Below are 12,947 nucleotides of genomic sequence, written 5' to 3' on the forward strand. Positions count from 1 at the left end.
CTTCTCTCCATTTGACAGATGGAAAAACTGAGGCAGAGAGAAGCCACTTGTCCAAGTTTGCACAGCTGGAATGTGATTAAACATGATTTGAGCTGGGTGCAGTGGCTCACATCCCAGCACTTTGCGAGCCTGAGGAGGTAGGATCACTTAAGGCCAGGAGTTCGAGACCAGCCTGGGCAACATAGTAAGACCCCATCTTAACAAAAATATAAAAATCAGCCAAGGATGGTGGCACATACCTGTAGTAGCAGCTAGTGGGAGGCTGAGGTGAAGGGATCACTTGAGCTCAAGAGGTCAAGGCTGCAGTGAGCCTAGGTCACACCACTTCTCTAGCTTGGGCAATAGAACAAAACCCCATCTCAGAAAAAAAGAGAAAAACAAGATTTGAACCCAGAACACGTGATCTTAGCCACTGCTCTGTTTAGTCAGATTCCTGGGGTGGATATTGAGTTGTTTTCAGATTGGTAGTGTGTGCGTTTGTTAGTTTTTCACTGTTACAGATATTGTTGCTGGACATTTTAACAGGCATCTTTGCGCAGGCAAGGGAGCGCTTCTGAAGGATAAATTCTAGGAGGTGGATGCCGTGGGTTTGGAGCCCCTGGTGTTCAGTGGCCTGTGTCAGCTCTTGCCCAATAGCATTACACAGCATAGATCAGGGCCTGCAAGTCTTGCCCTCTGCCAACAAGCCAGACCTCTTCTACCAGCAGCACTGGGTTTCGAAGGAGACTGAGCCTCCTTCAGGAGGTGAGGGATGGGAAGGTGGTTGTGGGAGGAGCATGATGGGCTTTTTATAAACCACTAGACAGACCCAGATCAATAATGCATGTCCCAAAAAAGCCCAATACATTATCTCACAGTCTGCTACAACTGGCATGCAGCGGGTGGTCCTAAAAAATTTATCATTTGCTATTTTCTGCTCATCCGTGCGGCAGTTCTGACAGCCCTCTGGACTGACAGACCTCTCAACTGAGATAATCCCAGGATTCTTTCCAGTCCCAGGACAGAGAACAGACGTCCATCCTCATTAGGGTCCTGTTGGGAGGACTGGTGCCAGATACACAAGATGAGGGACTTGTTCTGTTTCCTAATTGCAAGGCTCGGGGGTCGGAACTGTACCACGTATATTCGATTTTCCTTTCCCTGCACGCATTTGATTCCCTGAGCTGTCTTTTGAAATTGTCAAATGCCCAGGGGAACTGCTTCCAGGGCCATACTAGTTTGTAAGTGGCCTAAATTATCATTACATGTTTAGAGTAGTGGGGGACATCCCTGTGTCTCGGTGACCCTCAGAGACCAGCGGACTTCTGCTGGCCTTCCGCTCCAAAAGAGTAAGAGGGAAGCACGTGGAGGTGAAGGTCTCGTTTGCAGACGTCCTTTGTTCAGGGAGGCTGTAGAATCTGTGGGCTCTGCCAGGGTTTACTGGTTTAATTTGATCTAAACCTCTGGGGAGCCGCTGGGGCTCTGACAGGCTCTGAGACACCAAGAGGATTAAGACATGATTCTGGCCTGGAGCAAGAGAATTTTTGCAGCATCCCAGTTCTGATGTATGACTTGAGAATTTCTTTAACTGGACTTATTTTTGATGCTTAAATATTATTTTAAAAGAAACCTCCAAATTCTGACTGTAAAGGAAAAACACAATACACATTGCGTTCGGTAAAGGATCACTGCAAAACCAAACACAGTGAAAACCAGGTAGTGTTTTTAAATGTCAGCAAGATGCTGCCTCCCACAAAGCCGGTGTGGCTCTGCTGTAATGAGGGCGATGGGCAGTTTCAGAAGCAGTGTTAAAGGTGAAGTAGCACCTGCCAGACTTTCTTCTTGACCTGATCGGCAGGATAGAGGCTAGAAAAGAGAAGAACTTTCTCAAGCTTTTGATGTGAGAGCCCCACTTACATGGGCACCACTTGGTGGTGGCCCTTGTGTCAGAGGGTTAAGGATACAGCCAGACTCCAAACCCCAGAATATCGGGGTGGATTCCCTAGTGCTCATTTTCCTGAGTGTTCACACCAGGCAGAGATGGTTGCCTTTTAGGGGCCCCTCAGATGGTCAGATTTGAAGTGTGCCCCGCGAGACTACATGCAGTGTTTGCATTTCTTTTTTTGTGTTTTGTTTTTTTTTTCTTTTTGAGACAGAGTCTCACTCTGTCACCCAGGCTGGAGTACAGTGGCGCGATCTCGGCTCACTGCAACCTCCGCCTCCTGGGTTCACGTGATTCTCCTGCCTCAGCCTCCCAAGTAGCTAGAATTACAGGTGCCTGCTACCATGCCCAGCTAATTTTTGTATTTTTAGTAGAGACGGGGTTTCGCCATGTTGGCCAGGTTGGCCTCGAACTCCTGACATCAGGCAATCCGCCGTCTTGGCCTCCCAAGATGCTGGGATCACAGGTGTGAGCTACCACGCCTGGCCTGATGTTTGCATTTCAAAAGAATTCTTTGCCTTTCAGAACATCTTTATTTGTTTATATTTTTTGAGACAAGGTTTCGCTCTGTCACCCAGGCTGGAATGCAGTGGTGTGATCACTGCTTACTGCAGCCTCAACCTCCCGAGCTTAAGCAATCCTCTTACCTCAGCCCCCGAAGTAGCTGGGACTACAGGTGCACACCATCACATCACACCCAGCTAATTTTGGGAGTTTGTTTTTTTTTTTTTTTTTTTCTCTTTTTTTTAGAGATGGGCTTTTGCCATGTTGCTCAGGCTGGTTGCAAACTCGTGAGCTCAAGCAATCCGCCCCCATGGGCCTCCCAAAGTGCTGGAATTACAGGTGTGAGCTGCTGCCCCCAACCTTTCAGAACATCTTTAAAGGAAAATACTCTGAGCAAAGTTGCAAGGGTAAGAGGCTGTCTCATTAGCCACTGGGTTCAAATCCTCACTCTACCATTGACTGTGTGCCCTTGCGAAAGACTTGCCCTCTCTGTGCCTCAGTTTACTCATCTATAAAGTGGAGATGATGATCCGTCTCCCTGGCATTCTTGTGAGGACTGAATACCTGGCACCTGTCATGTGTGACTGTTTGCTCTCACTTGGGTTGTTAAAGCCATCGTCTGTTAGAGCACCCTGGGCCAATGCCACGTGTTGTTTGTCTATAGCAAGCTTTACATATCAAAATGACATTAAAATCTAAGTGTCTCATGGCACTGAACAGCAACATTATGTTAGAGTCTCCTCTGGCTGACAGTGGGGTGAGTGCCGCCCACACTCATGCAGGTGAGCCGGCGCCCACTCTGCCAGGTATGTGTGAGCCTGGCATGGCGACATACCCCATAATTTGAGTGGCAGTTGTCCATCAAGTTTGCCATGGGTTCTTCTGCTGTTACTGCCTCTGCCGATGAACAGAGTTGCACCATCGTGGCTTGCAAAAAGCAACTGAGTGGTGGTTTTGGGTCCTGCAAAAGTACCAGGGGAACCAGCATTCCACTGGATGTTAAAAATGCCTGTGTCACAACCACTCTTTGTCAGCCTAGATTCTCTCAGTTACGAGTGATGTAAACTCAAGCAGGATTGAAGAAACAAAAAGGGGACTTTATTGGACTCATATAAGTAAGTCCAAGTATACACTGAGCTTCAGGTGCAGTTGGATCCAGAAGCTTTGTCTCTGGATGGCCTCTGTTCCTCCATCTCTCCCTGATCTCAGCTTTCCTCCAAGTCGGCTTCACTCTCAGGCCAGCTCTCCAGGCAGCGTTCCTGGCATTGCTAGACCCACATGAACACCATACAGGTGCAAACCATCCCTGTGGAAAGAGCTTCTCTCACCTAGAAGACGGTCCCCAAATTGAGTCTTTTTGGTCTGACACTGTCTGGGACTTCTGGTCAACCAGATTCAGGGGAATGGAAAACAATGGTTGGCCGGATGGAGTCATGTGCGCATTCCTGGAGCCAGGACTGAAGCCAACCCCACTTGAACCACGAGGACTGGGATTGGGATAGAGCAAGTTCCCTAAAGGAAAATTCAGAAGCTGGCGCCAGAAGAAGGCAGGTAGCTGGTGTGCAGTCCATTTAGAGAGATGCTTGTGACACCCTCACGTGGCACTCTCTGAAGCAGCTGCTCAAACTGGACCAGACTCATTCATTTAGCAGATGTTTCCTGAGCACCTACTGTGTGCCAAAGGAGATCCAACAGCCAACAAACTAAACAGAGCTTACATTCTTAATAGAAGAGTTAACAAGACACATCAAATCTATAGTACACGAGAGAGCAGAAAGTGAGGAGGAGAATAAAGCCAGGAGGGGAAGCTAGGAGGGACGATCAACCAGAAGAAAGGTGGAGAAAAGAATTGCTGGGATTTTCTATAGGGTAGTCTCATTGGGAAGGGGAAATCTGAGCAAAGGAGGTAAGGAAACCAGTCAAGGGGGTTCCCTGGGGAAGAGCACTCCAGGCATAAGGAACTGTGTGTGCAAAGGCCCTGAGGCAGATACTGTGCCAGCAGGCTCAGAGCAGCAAAGAGGCCAGAGCAGTGTGCACAAGGACAGCAGGAAGAGTGAGCGGTAATGGGGAGGTGGTGGTTGGATGGACCGTGCAGGGCATGAGCCTTTGAATGGGAGGAGGATTTTGGCTTTCTGAGTGAGATGGACACAATAGAGGACATTGAGCAGAGGAGGAACACCACCTGATTTGTGTCTTCCAAGGACGCCTCTAGAAGAGTGGACTGAATAGGTGTAATGAGAGCAGGGTGTCCAGTAAGGAGTCTACTGCAACAGTCCACGTGTGAGATGAGCCCAGTGAGGAGTCTGTTGCAATGGTCCAGGCATGAGATGATGGCGGCTCAGACCAGAGTGAGGAAAGTAGTAAGTGCTGATCATAGTTCAAAGGTAGAGCTGATACAAGTGCTGCTGATGGAACTGATGTGGGATGGGAAAGAAGAGTTGAGAATGACTCCAAGGTTGTGGCCTGAAAAACCATGAGAATGGATTTTCTGTGTATACAGATGGGGAAAGCCATGGTTAGAAGCTCTGGGCCGCGTGCGGTGGCTCAAGCCTGTGATCCCAGCACTTTGGGAGGCCGAGATGTGCGGATCACAAGGTCAGGAGATCGAGACCATCCTGGCCAACATAGTGAAACCCCATCTCTACTAAAAATACAAAAATTAGTGGGGCCTGTTGGCAGGCGCCTGTAGTCCCAGCTACTCGGGAGGCTGAGGCAGGAGATTTGCTTGAACCCGGGAGGCGGAGGTTGCAGTGAGCTGAGATCGCACCACTGCACTCCAGCCTGGCAACAGAATGAGACTCCGTTTCAATCGATAAATCAATAAACCAATCAGTAAGTAAAGAAAGCTCCGTTCTGGACCTGGGAAGTTGCAGGTGCCTGTGAAAAGCCAACAGGAACTGTCCAGTAGGCAGCCACATCAGTCAGACGTTGACGAGAGAGGCCCAGGCCTGGGTGGGCTTAGAGTAGGGGGAGGGTGGGGATCGTATACAAACTGTGTGCTTATTTGTGCTTCGCTGAATCTGAGACTCTTCCCAGATCCTGAAAGTTGCAGGGATCCAGCCTGGAGACCTGTCCTGTGGGAGAGGCAGGCTTTTGAAAGAGAGGCGTAGCAGAGGTCTGGCCGGCCTCCTGTTCTCCACTTTCCGTCTGTGAACACAAGGAAACCACACCCTGTGCCACTGACTGATATCCAGGAGATCAATTCCAAATCGCAGGCTCAAGTACTCTCTGTAGGGGCCAAATGGCTGGAAGCCCGGGACAACATGCCCAGATTCCAGATGCCAGATCGGTGCTAACTTCCAGCTCAGCTTCTCTGAGATCCCACCTCCTGGCCTTCCTGCCACTGATCACTAGAGGAGGAAAAACATGTGGATGCAGGTTATCTCAGAAAGAAGAGAGGCTCATTTGGACCCACACTGGTGTTCAGCTTGCCAAGCACATTCCTGTAAGATGATTTTTTTTTCAATTCAGCAACATTTGAGAGATCACTTGAGTTCTGGAAGTTAAGTGTATCAGGATTAGATTTGGCTGCATGTAAAAGCAAACATAAAATAACACGGCTTAAACAAGACAGAACGATGCAGATGTCTGGAGGTAGGCAGTCTAGGACTGGCTTGGTGGCTTCAAGGTTATCAGGGACCCAAGCTCCTCCTCTGCCTTTCTGTTCCATCATACTTAGTGCGTAGCTTCCATCTGCAAAGTCACCTTGTGGTTAGAACAGCTGCTGGAGCTCCAGCTGTCACAGCCACATTCTAGGCAGCAAGAAAAAGGAAGCAGAGGCAGAAGGGCAGGATACAGAAAGAAGAACTCACTTCAGAAGTCACATGCAACACGAATAGATCTTATTTACTTAGCCACTTGATCTCAGCAAGAATTATAAAGCACATGCAAATTTGAATCATTCAAAGGCGGTTTAAGTGTTTTTTGCTAAAGTGTGAGCAAGTGTGAGGAAACTACTAGGGCTAATGCAGTGTGCCCCAGGCTAATTAGCATCAGTGGGACAAGAGGTTACTGGAACCCAGAGGCACAGAGGGTCACCTCACAAGAGCTGTCACCCTCTGTTGGCACCACAGGGAGGAAGGTGGAGGAATCTGTCTGCCAACCTCACTTTCTTCTTTTGCTATTCTCCTGCCAGGGGCCCTTGTCAGTCAAATCCAACCCAGAGCCCAGAGAATGAAGGGGCTTGTTGAACCAGCACCTCCAGGCCAGTGCCCTGGGGTGGAGAACTGGACAGAGGGCAGGGCTGGAAGGCCACAGGCAGACTCCTGGCACATCTTTGGCCATAAGGGAATCTGGGAAATGTTTCCTCGATGGGTGCATTGAAAATAAAGTCAGGGCCTGATCAGAGGAAGAAGGGGAAAGAGATACTGGTGGGCAACTGAGGGTCTCAGCCACACCAGAGATCAGGAGCAAGTGTCCCAGCGAGGACAGCTCCTCCAGCAGTGGGAGGCGTGGCTGTGCGGCCGAACACCGGGGAGACCTGCGTCATGAGGAGATGTTTAGATGTTCACGTGGAAACCCGAGGCAGAAGCACCGCACATACAAGAGCCCTGTGGCAGCAACAGGTTTGCCAGGACCTTGGAGGAGGGCAGCAGGACCTGGGAATGAAGGGGAGGAGGATGGGGAAGGGGGCAGAGAGCAGACAGGGGAGACCCGGTGGTCCCCTGCAGGCTGTGCAGCAGGGTCTGGATTTGATTGCAAGCCCGATGGAAGGACCCCGGAATGTTCTGAGCTGATCAGCTATGCGTGCGTGTTCTCAGAGGTACACCCCAGCTGTGGGTGCAGAGGGTGGCCCAGGGACAAGAGCGGAAGCAGGGAGATAAGGTGGTGGTTGCAGCGGTCCAGGTGGGAGATGCTGGTGGCACGGAGCAGGACGGGGCGCTGCAGAGCGAGAGGGGTGGGTGGATTCCGGCGCTGCTTGGAAGGTCGGCAGGGTTTGCTTGATGGATTGTGAGTGGGCGGGTGAGGGAATAGGAATCGGGGATGACTCCTAGGTTTTTGGCTGAGCCGTTGGGCAGATGGTGGTGCCATTTACAGAGATGGGAAGGCGGGGGCAGGAGGAACAGATTGGGAGAGGTAGGGAAGGGTGGACATTAAGCTGCTTTGCAAACGTCACCCACCAGGCCTGTGGCTGGGGGGCAGCTCTGCGTAGCCTCTTCTGAAAAGTGGGGAAAATACCCTGGAAGCCCTGCCCCACTGAATAAATATCCCCTCCCAGGGATGGTGATTGTAGCCTTTCGAGTTAGAGGAATATTTCTGGGTGGAGCTTCTCCGAGAGGAAATGACCAATCATTGCAGAGCCCCATCAATTACACCCAAGCCCTGCCCTTTCCCATGTGTGCCCTGCCCTTTCCCATGTGTGCTCTGCCACCTCTCTGCTGTGGTTGACAATTACCGTAGCAGAATTTTCTCCCAGGAACTTCTACAACCAGAGGCAGCAGAAAGCAATGGAGAAAAAATTAACTGCATGGTCTCTCTGACAACTCGATGCTTATTAATAGAATCTCAGTCCTGCCTCTTCGACATCTGCTTAATTGATTTTGGGTTTAGGAACCGATTTGGAGGCTTGGCTTTTCATAGCTGAAACCAGCAATAACATTTGACTTTATTTTGTGATGTCCAAGAGTCAGGAATGGCTCATCTTTGCACCATCAAAAGAAAAACAGCCTCCTCTGAGCAACAGGTCCCCGGAATCCAGTGTCATTATTCTGGATTGAGTTACAGGCACAGCAAGAGTTGCCACCGGCAGCAGTGAACACATTACTAGGTGAAAAATAAGAGATTCCCTTGCCCAAGTGTGGCTGCTGATTTCTGCTGTTTGTGCCCCAGGCTTTTCTCTCCCCTTTGCTAGAGACAGAGCTATTCTGGGGCAGTTGGTGAGGTCTGAGGGGCCCAGCCTGCTGCAGCCCTTTCGCACATGTTGCCTTGGGCATGGTAGGGAGCTCACAAGCTGATCCTACAGCATTGCAGACATTCCAGGGACACTTGAGGGCCAGGAGAGGGCTGCTGAATGAATTCCAGCCTGTTAGGTGGACACCAGTAGCCAGAGGACAGTGCAGGACACAGGTTCTTCCCCATCTGTGGCTCGACCTTATAGCCCTCTTCATCCCCTGCCTGTCCAGGTCAAGGCTCTGTTCCAACCTGTACCTGACCCCGCAGCCTCTCAGGAAGCCTCCGCACTGAATGCCTGTTCTCTGCAGGTCTCTGGGCCCCAGTAGACTATTACCTTTGCAGATTTATTTAGCTGCTCCCTTCACTTGGAATTGAATCAGCTAAGGGTTGCAAACTCCATGCCCACCGGGCCAGGGAGGTACTGGCAAGGAGGAAGTAGACATGGTAGGGGCCGTGGAAGACTGGAGGAGGACCTTCTCAAGTGGGCCTTCGCTACTCGGGTCCAGCCCACTGTGGGCCCATCAAAGCCAGATCTTTACATTTTTCAAGCAAAGCCAGAAAGCTGAATTGATGTGAAATCTCACAATTTAAGAAAAAGGCCATTCAATTTTTAAAATCCTTTCCTTTTGGGCAGACCTAAATCAAACACACATGCAGACAAGATTTAGTCTAGAGGGACTCTGTTTTTTAACTCCGTGTGAGACGATACTTGTTGAAAAGCTGACATGCGGCCAGGCGCGGTGGCTCACTCCTGTAATCCCAGCACTTTGGGAGGCCAAGGCAGGTGGATCACTTAAGGCCAGGAGTTCAAGAACAGCCTGGTTAACATGATGAAACACTGTCTCTACTAAAGATAAAAAAATTAGACAGGCATGGTGGTGGGAGCCTGTAATCCCAGCTACTTGGGAGGCTGAGGCAGGAGAATCACTTGAACCCAGGACGCAGAGGTTGCAGTGAACTGAAATCATGCCATTGCACTCCAGCCTAGGTGACGAGAGAAACTCTGTCTCAAATAAATAGATAAAGCTGACATGCATTAAGTGCTTTCTGTATGTCAAGCATTGAACTGAAAGCCATATATATATATACATATATATAATTTTTTTTTTCTCAAAACTCAGAACAACCCTGAGAAGGAGGCACTGTTATTCTCCCTGCTTTGCAGATGGGGAAACTGAGGTGCAGGGTGGCTAAATCATTTGCACAAGGTGCCTGATTAACAGGAAGTAGCAAAAATCAAGATTTGGACCACTCACCCCAAAGGCACCATCTGTAGCCCGCGTGTCCCCTAAGAATGTTTACTCTTCATTTACTCACACAGAAGCACCGGGAAGAGCAGCAAAAGGCAAGAAGGAAGGGGATGGCATGATTCTAATCAGCACAGTCCCGAGAAAGCCTTGCTGAGAAGGTGATATTTGCAGAGACCTGAAGGCAATGAGGGACTTAGTCTGGGCTGAGGAGTGGCAGGTGCAAAGGTCCTGAGGGAGGAACATGCTCGGTGTGTTCGAGGAACAACAAAGAGGTCAACATGACTGGAGCAGAGGAAGCTTGAGAGAGAGAGAGAGAGTGGTAGGAGTTGTAGTTGGAGCGAGTGAGTGTCCAGATCACTGAGGACCTTGTAGAACAGAGGGAGGACTTTGGTTTTTACCCTGAGTGAGGCAGGCGGTCACTGGAAGACAAAGGGCAAACGAATATGATGATCTCACTGACTGTTTTAAAAGGAGTCCTGGCCAGGCAGGCACGGTGGCTCATTCCTGTTATCCCAACACTTTGGGAGGCCAAGGCAGGAGGATCACTTGAGCCCAGGAGTTCAAGACCAGCCCGCACAACGTGGTGAAGCCCCATCTCTACAAAAAATACAAAAATTAGCTGAGTGTGGTAGTGTGTACCTGTAGTTCCAGCTACTCGGGAGGTGGAGGTGGGAGGATCACCTGACCCTGGGGAGGTCGAGGCTACAGTGAGCTGTGATCACACTACTGCATTCCAGCCTGGGCAGCAGAGTGAGACCCTGTCTCAAAAGAAACAAAGGCCTCTGGGCACCAAATGGAGAATAGAAGAACAGCTTAGGAGCCTACTGCGATAGTCCAGGCAGAGAAACCAGTGATTCGAATGAATTTAAGTCAATGTCCTGAGTTTACTGACTCTGCCTTTTTCTCCCTGCCCCATTCTTCCTTCCGCTGCTTTCCCTGGGAGGCCCTGCCATCACAGACTCTAATGATATGTCTGTAATTTTAAGAAACTAGTCACAGGGAGGATCATCTCATTAGTTCTACATCAAAATCACCCAAGTTGGGGGCTACAGGGATTTGTCTAGGAAGGGTGTGGGGTGCCCCTGCTCCCAGCTGAACCAGGCCTCCAGCAGATATGAGCCACCTAAGCCTCAGGAATGGCCAAAAAAAAAAAGGAGGGGGGGGCGGCTGGGGTCATGTTTTAAATCCTGAAACTCCCTGGCACCTTGCTAAGTCCCCATAGATAGTGTTTGCTCTGACTTAGACCTTTAGAAGAGCAAATTCATTCAGCATTTCCTATGACACTGGCAACGTCATCATCTGTGGCAGGTCAGCAAAACATTGATTTTATCACTGATGGACTTACTGGATGGTACATCAAAAAATATATATATATATATGTATATATATATATAACTCGCACCTTAATTCTCTAACTCAACGTAGTTAACTTGGATTGAGATTAAAGGGTTTTTTCTTAAATCATGTTAAATAAAAATATCAAATGATAGCACAGGGGTACACAGGCCCCCAAAAAGCCACCTTGAATGGGGAGGCAGTTCAGGAGTGTCATGGGAGAAACCGCATTCTGGCCATTGGGTGGTTTGGGCCCCCAAATTTAAATCCCAACCGATGGGGGTGGGGGTGAGGCCTCTCCGGCCCATCGGAGTCACAGAGGTGTCAGAGTGAGCTCACCCTCTGCCCGGTGTAGTGGGAAAGTTTGGTCATGGAAAGAAACCGGGTCTGTTTTTGTCTGCATGTCCCCAGGTTTATGTTGGACGGAAGAAGTTGAGGTTGGCTGGCCCGGCTGTATTGAAAAGCTTAAAAACTGGCCTTTTCATTTCTGTGTGGCCGTGTCGTTCAGGTCCTTCCCTCCCATCGGAGCTGTCCTTCTGCATTAGGGCCGGGGCTGGGCAAGGCGATTAGATCATATGTTTTTTTGTGTTAGAGATGTGGGTTTACACAGCCTCGTCGCTATAGCAGCTTTAATAAAGCAGGTTACTGTCCCCGAGGGGAGGCTTAGCACATAACACTGCCCAGGCACAGATGCTGCTGTCATTCCGGGGCACTGTTGTCCTTTACTCGTGGATTGACACAGCGCTCCTCCGCCAGCTGATTTGGGAAGGGTGAGTGCTGGCCAGGAGCACCCCACAGCTCGCTTCCTCTGGAATGAGGAGGAAGGAGATTTAAGCATTTCAAGACCCTGGATCTGAGCCCATTAAAAACAAGAAATGTCTCTGGAGGCTGTTCACTGTTTGCCAAGGCAGCACTGGGGGCTGTGGACTGCAGGTGATTTCATCAGGTGATGGCCTGCCCTGCGTTTCGTTCCAGGAGAAGGGTCTGACCAGTCGGATGGGTGGCCAGCTTTTGTCCTTTCTGCAGGTTCTGGAGACCGAGAGAGGCCGAGCTGTCACTACCAGCTGCTTCGTCCTTTCTCCTTAGCGTGTGGGACCAGAGAGCAAAGGATCGATTCCACTTGGGGTGCCCTGGACTCATGCATTTAAGAAACATTTATGAGCACCCGCTGCGTGCCAGGCACTGTTCTAGGTTTTGGGGCTAGAACTGTGGAGCCATCAGAAGTCACAGGGGACAAAAGACGGGATCAGTAGATAAATACATAGAAGTATATCGTGTGTTAGATGATGAGTGCAGGGTTGAAAATGTCAGGCAAGGAAAGGAGTAGAAAATATTGGGGGCCAGGGAAGGCTCCACGGAGAAAGGAACTCTAAAGACAAGAAGGGGGTGAGAGCACCACTGGAGGGCTCTAGGGGAGAGGTGTTCCAGGCAGAAGGAACAGCAGGGCGAAGGCTCTGGGATGGGAGCACGCCTGGTCAGTCTGCAGAGAGAGGGGAGGCCCCTGCGGCTGCAGAGAGTGGGCGGAGAGGGGGATGGGGTTAGGGAGGGAGGGAATTGGGTCCCACCACTCTCTGTGGATGGCCTGAAGGAGGCTCCTCTGAGTGAGCAGGAGCCCCGAAGAGTGTCAGGAGAGGAGACTCTGGCTGCACCATGGGGAATAAGTGACTGGAGTCCAATCAGGAAGCAATTGGCCTGATTTCAGGGAGAGAGGATGATCGCCTGGCCCACAGGGGAGGTGGCAAGGGTCTGACCGTGGATGCTTACATTGAAGAGAGAGCAACAGGCTTTGCTGATAGATTGGATGTGGGAACCGAAAGATGGGAGGAACCGTAGCCAAGATGATTGCCCGAGTACCCAGAGGAAAGGGGAGTGGCTTTGGGAGGAGCTGGAGGGACGGTGACATCAGGGCTCGGCTGTGGGTGTGGCACTCGAGGTCTAATCGACAGCCAGATGACATCAGCGGATGTCAGGGTTGTACCAAGCCACATATCAAGGGATGTCAGGTCCCGGTTGTACCAAGCCAGTGATTGCTAAATTCTAATCAT

General features: G+C 50.2%; 1 protein-coding gene across 7 annotated transcripts in view; it reads left to right on the plus strand.

The window, feature by feature from the left end:
- The window catches only part of LOC105496497 (sulfatase 2), a 131,465-nt gene that overhangs the window by 31,510 nt on the left and 87,008 nt on the right, over positions 1-12,947 (plus strand). The gene's annotated exons all lie outside the window — the stretch shown is intronic.

This window comes from Macaca nemestrina, chromosome 15 (genome assembly GCF_043159975.1).
Source record: "Macaca nemestrina isolate mMacNem1 chromosome 15, mMacNem.hap1, whole genome shotgun sequence".
Lineage (NCBI taxonomy): Eukaryota > Metazoa > Chordata > Mammalia > Primates > Cercopithecidae > Macaca > Macaca nemestrina.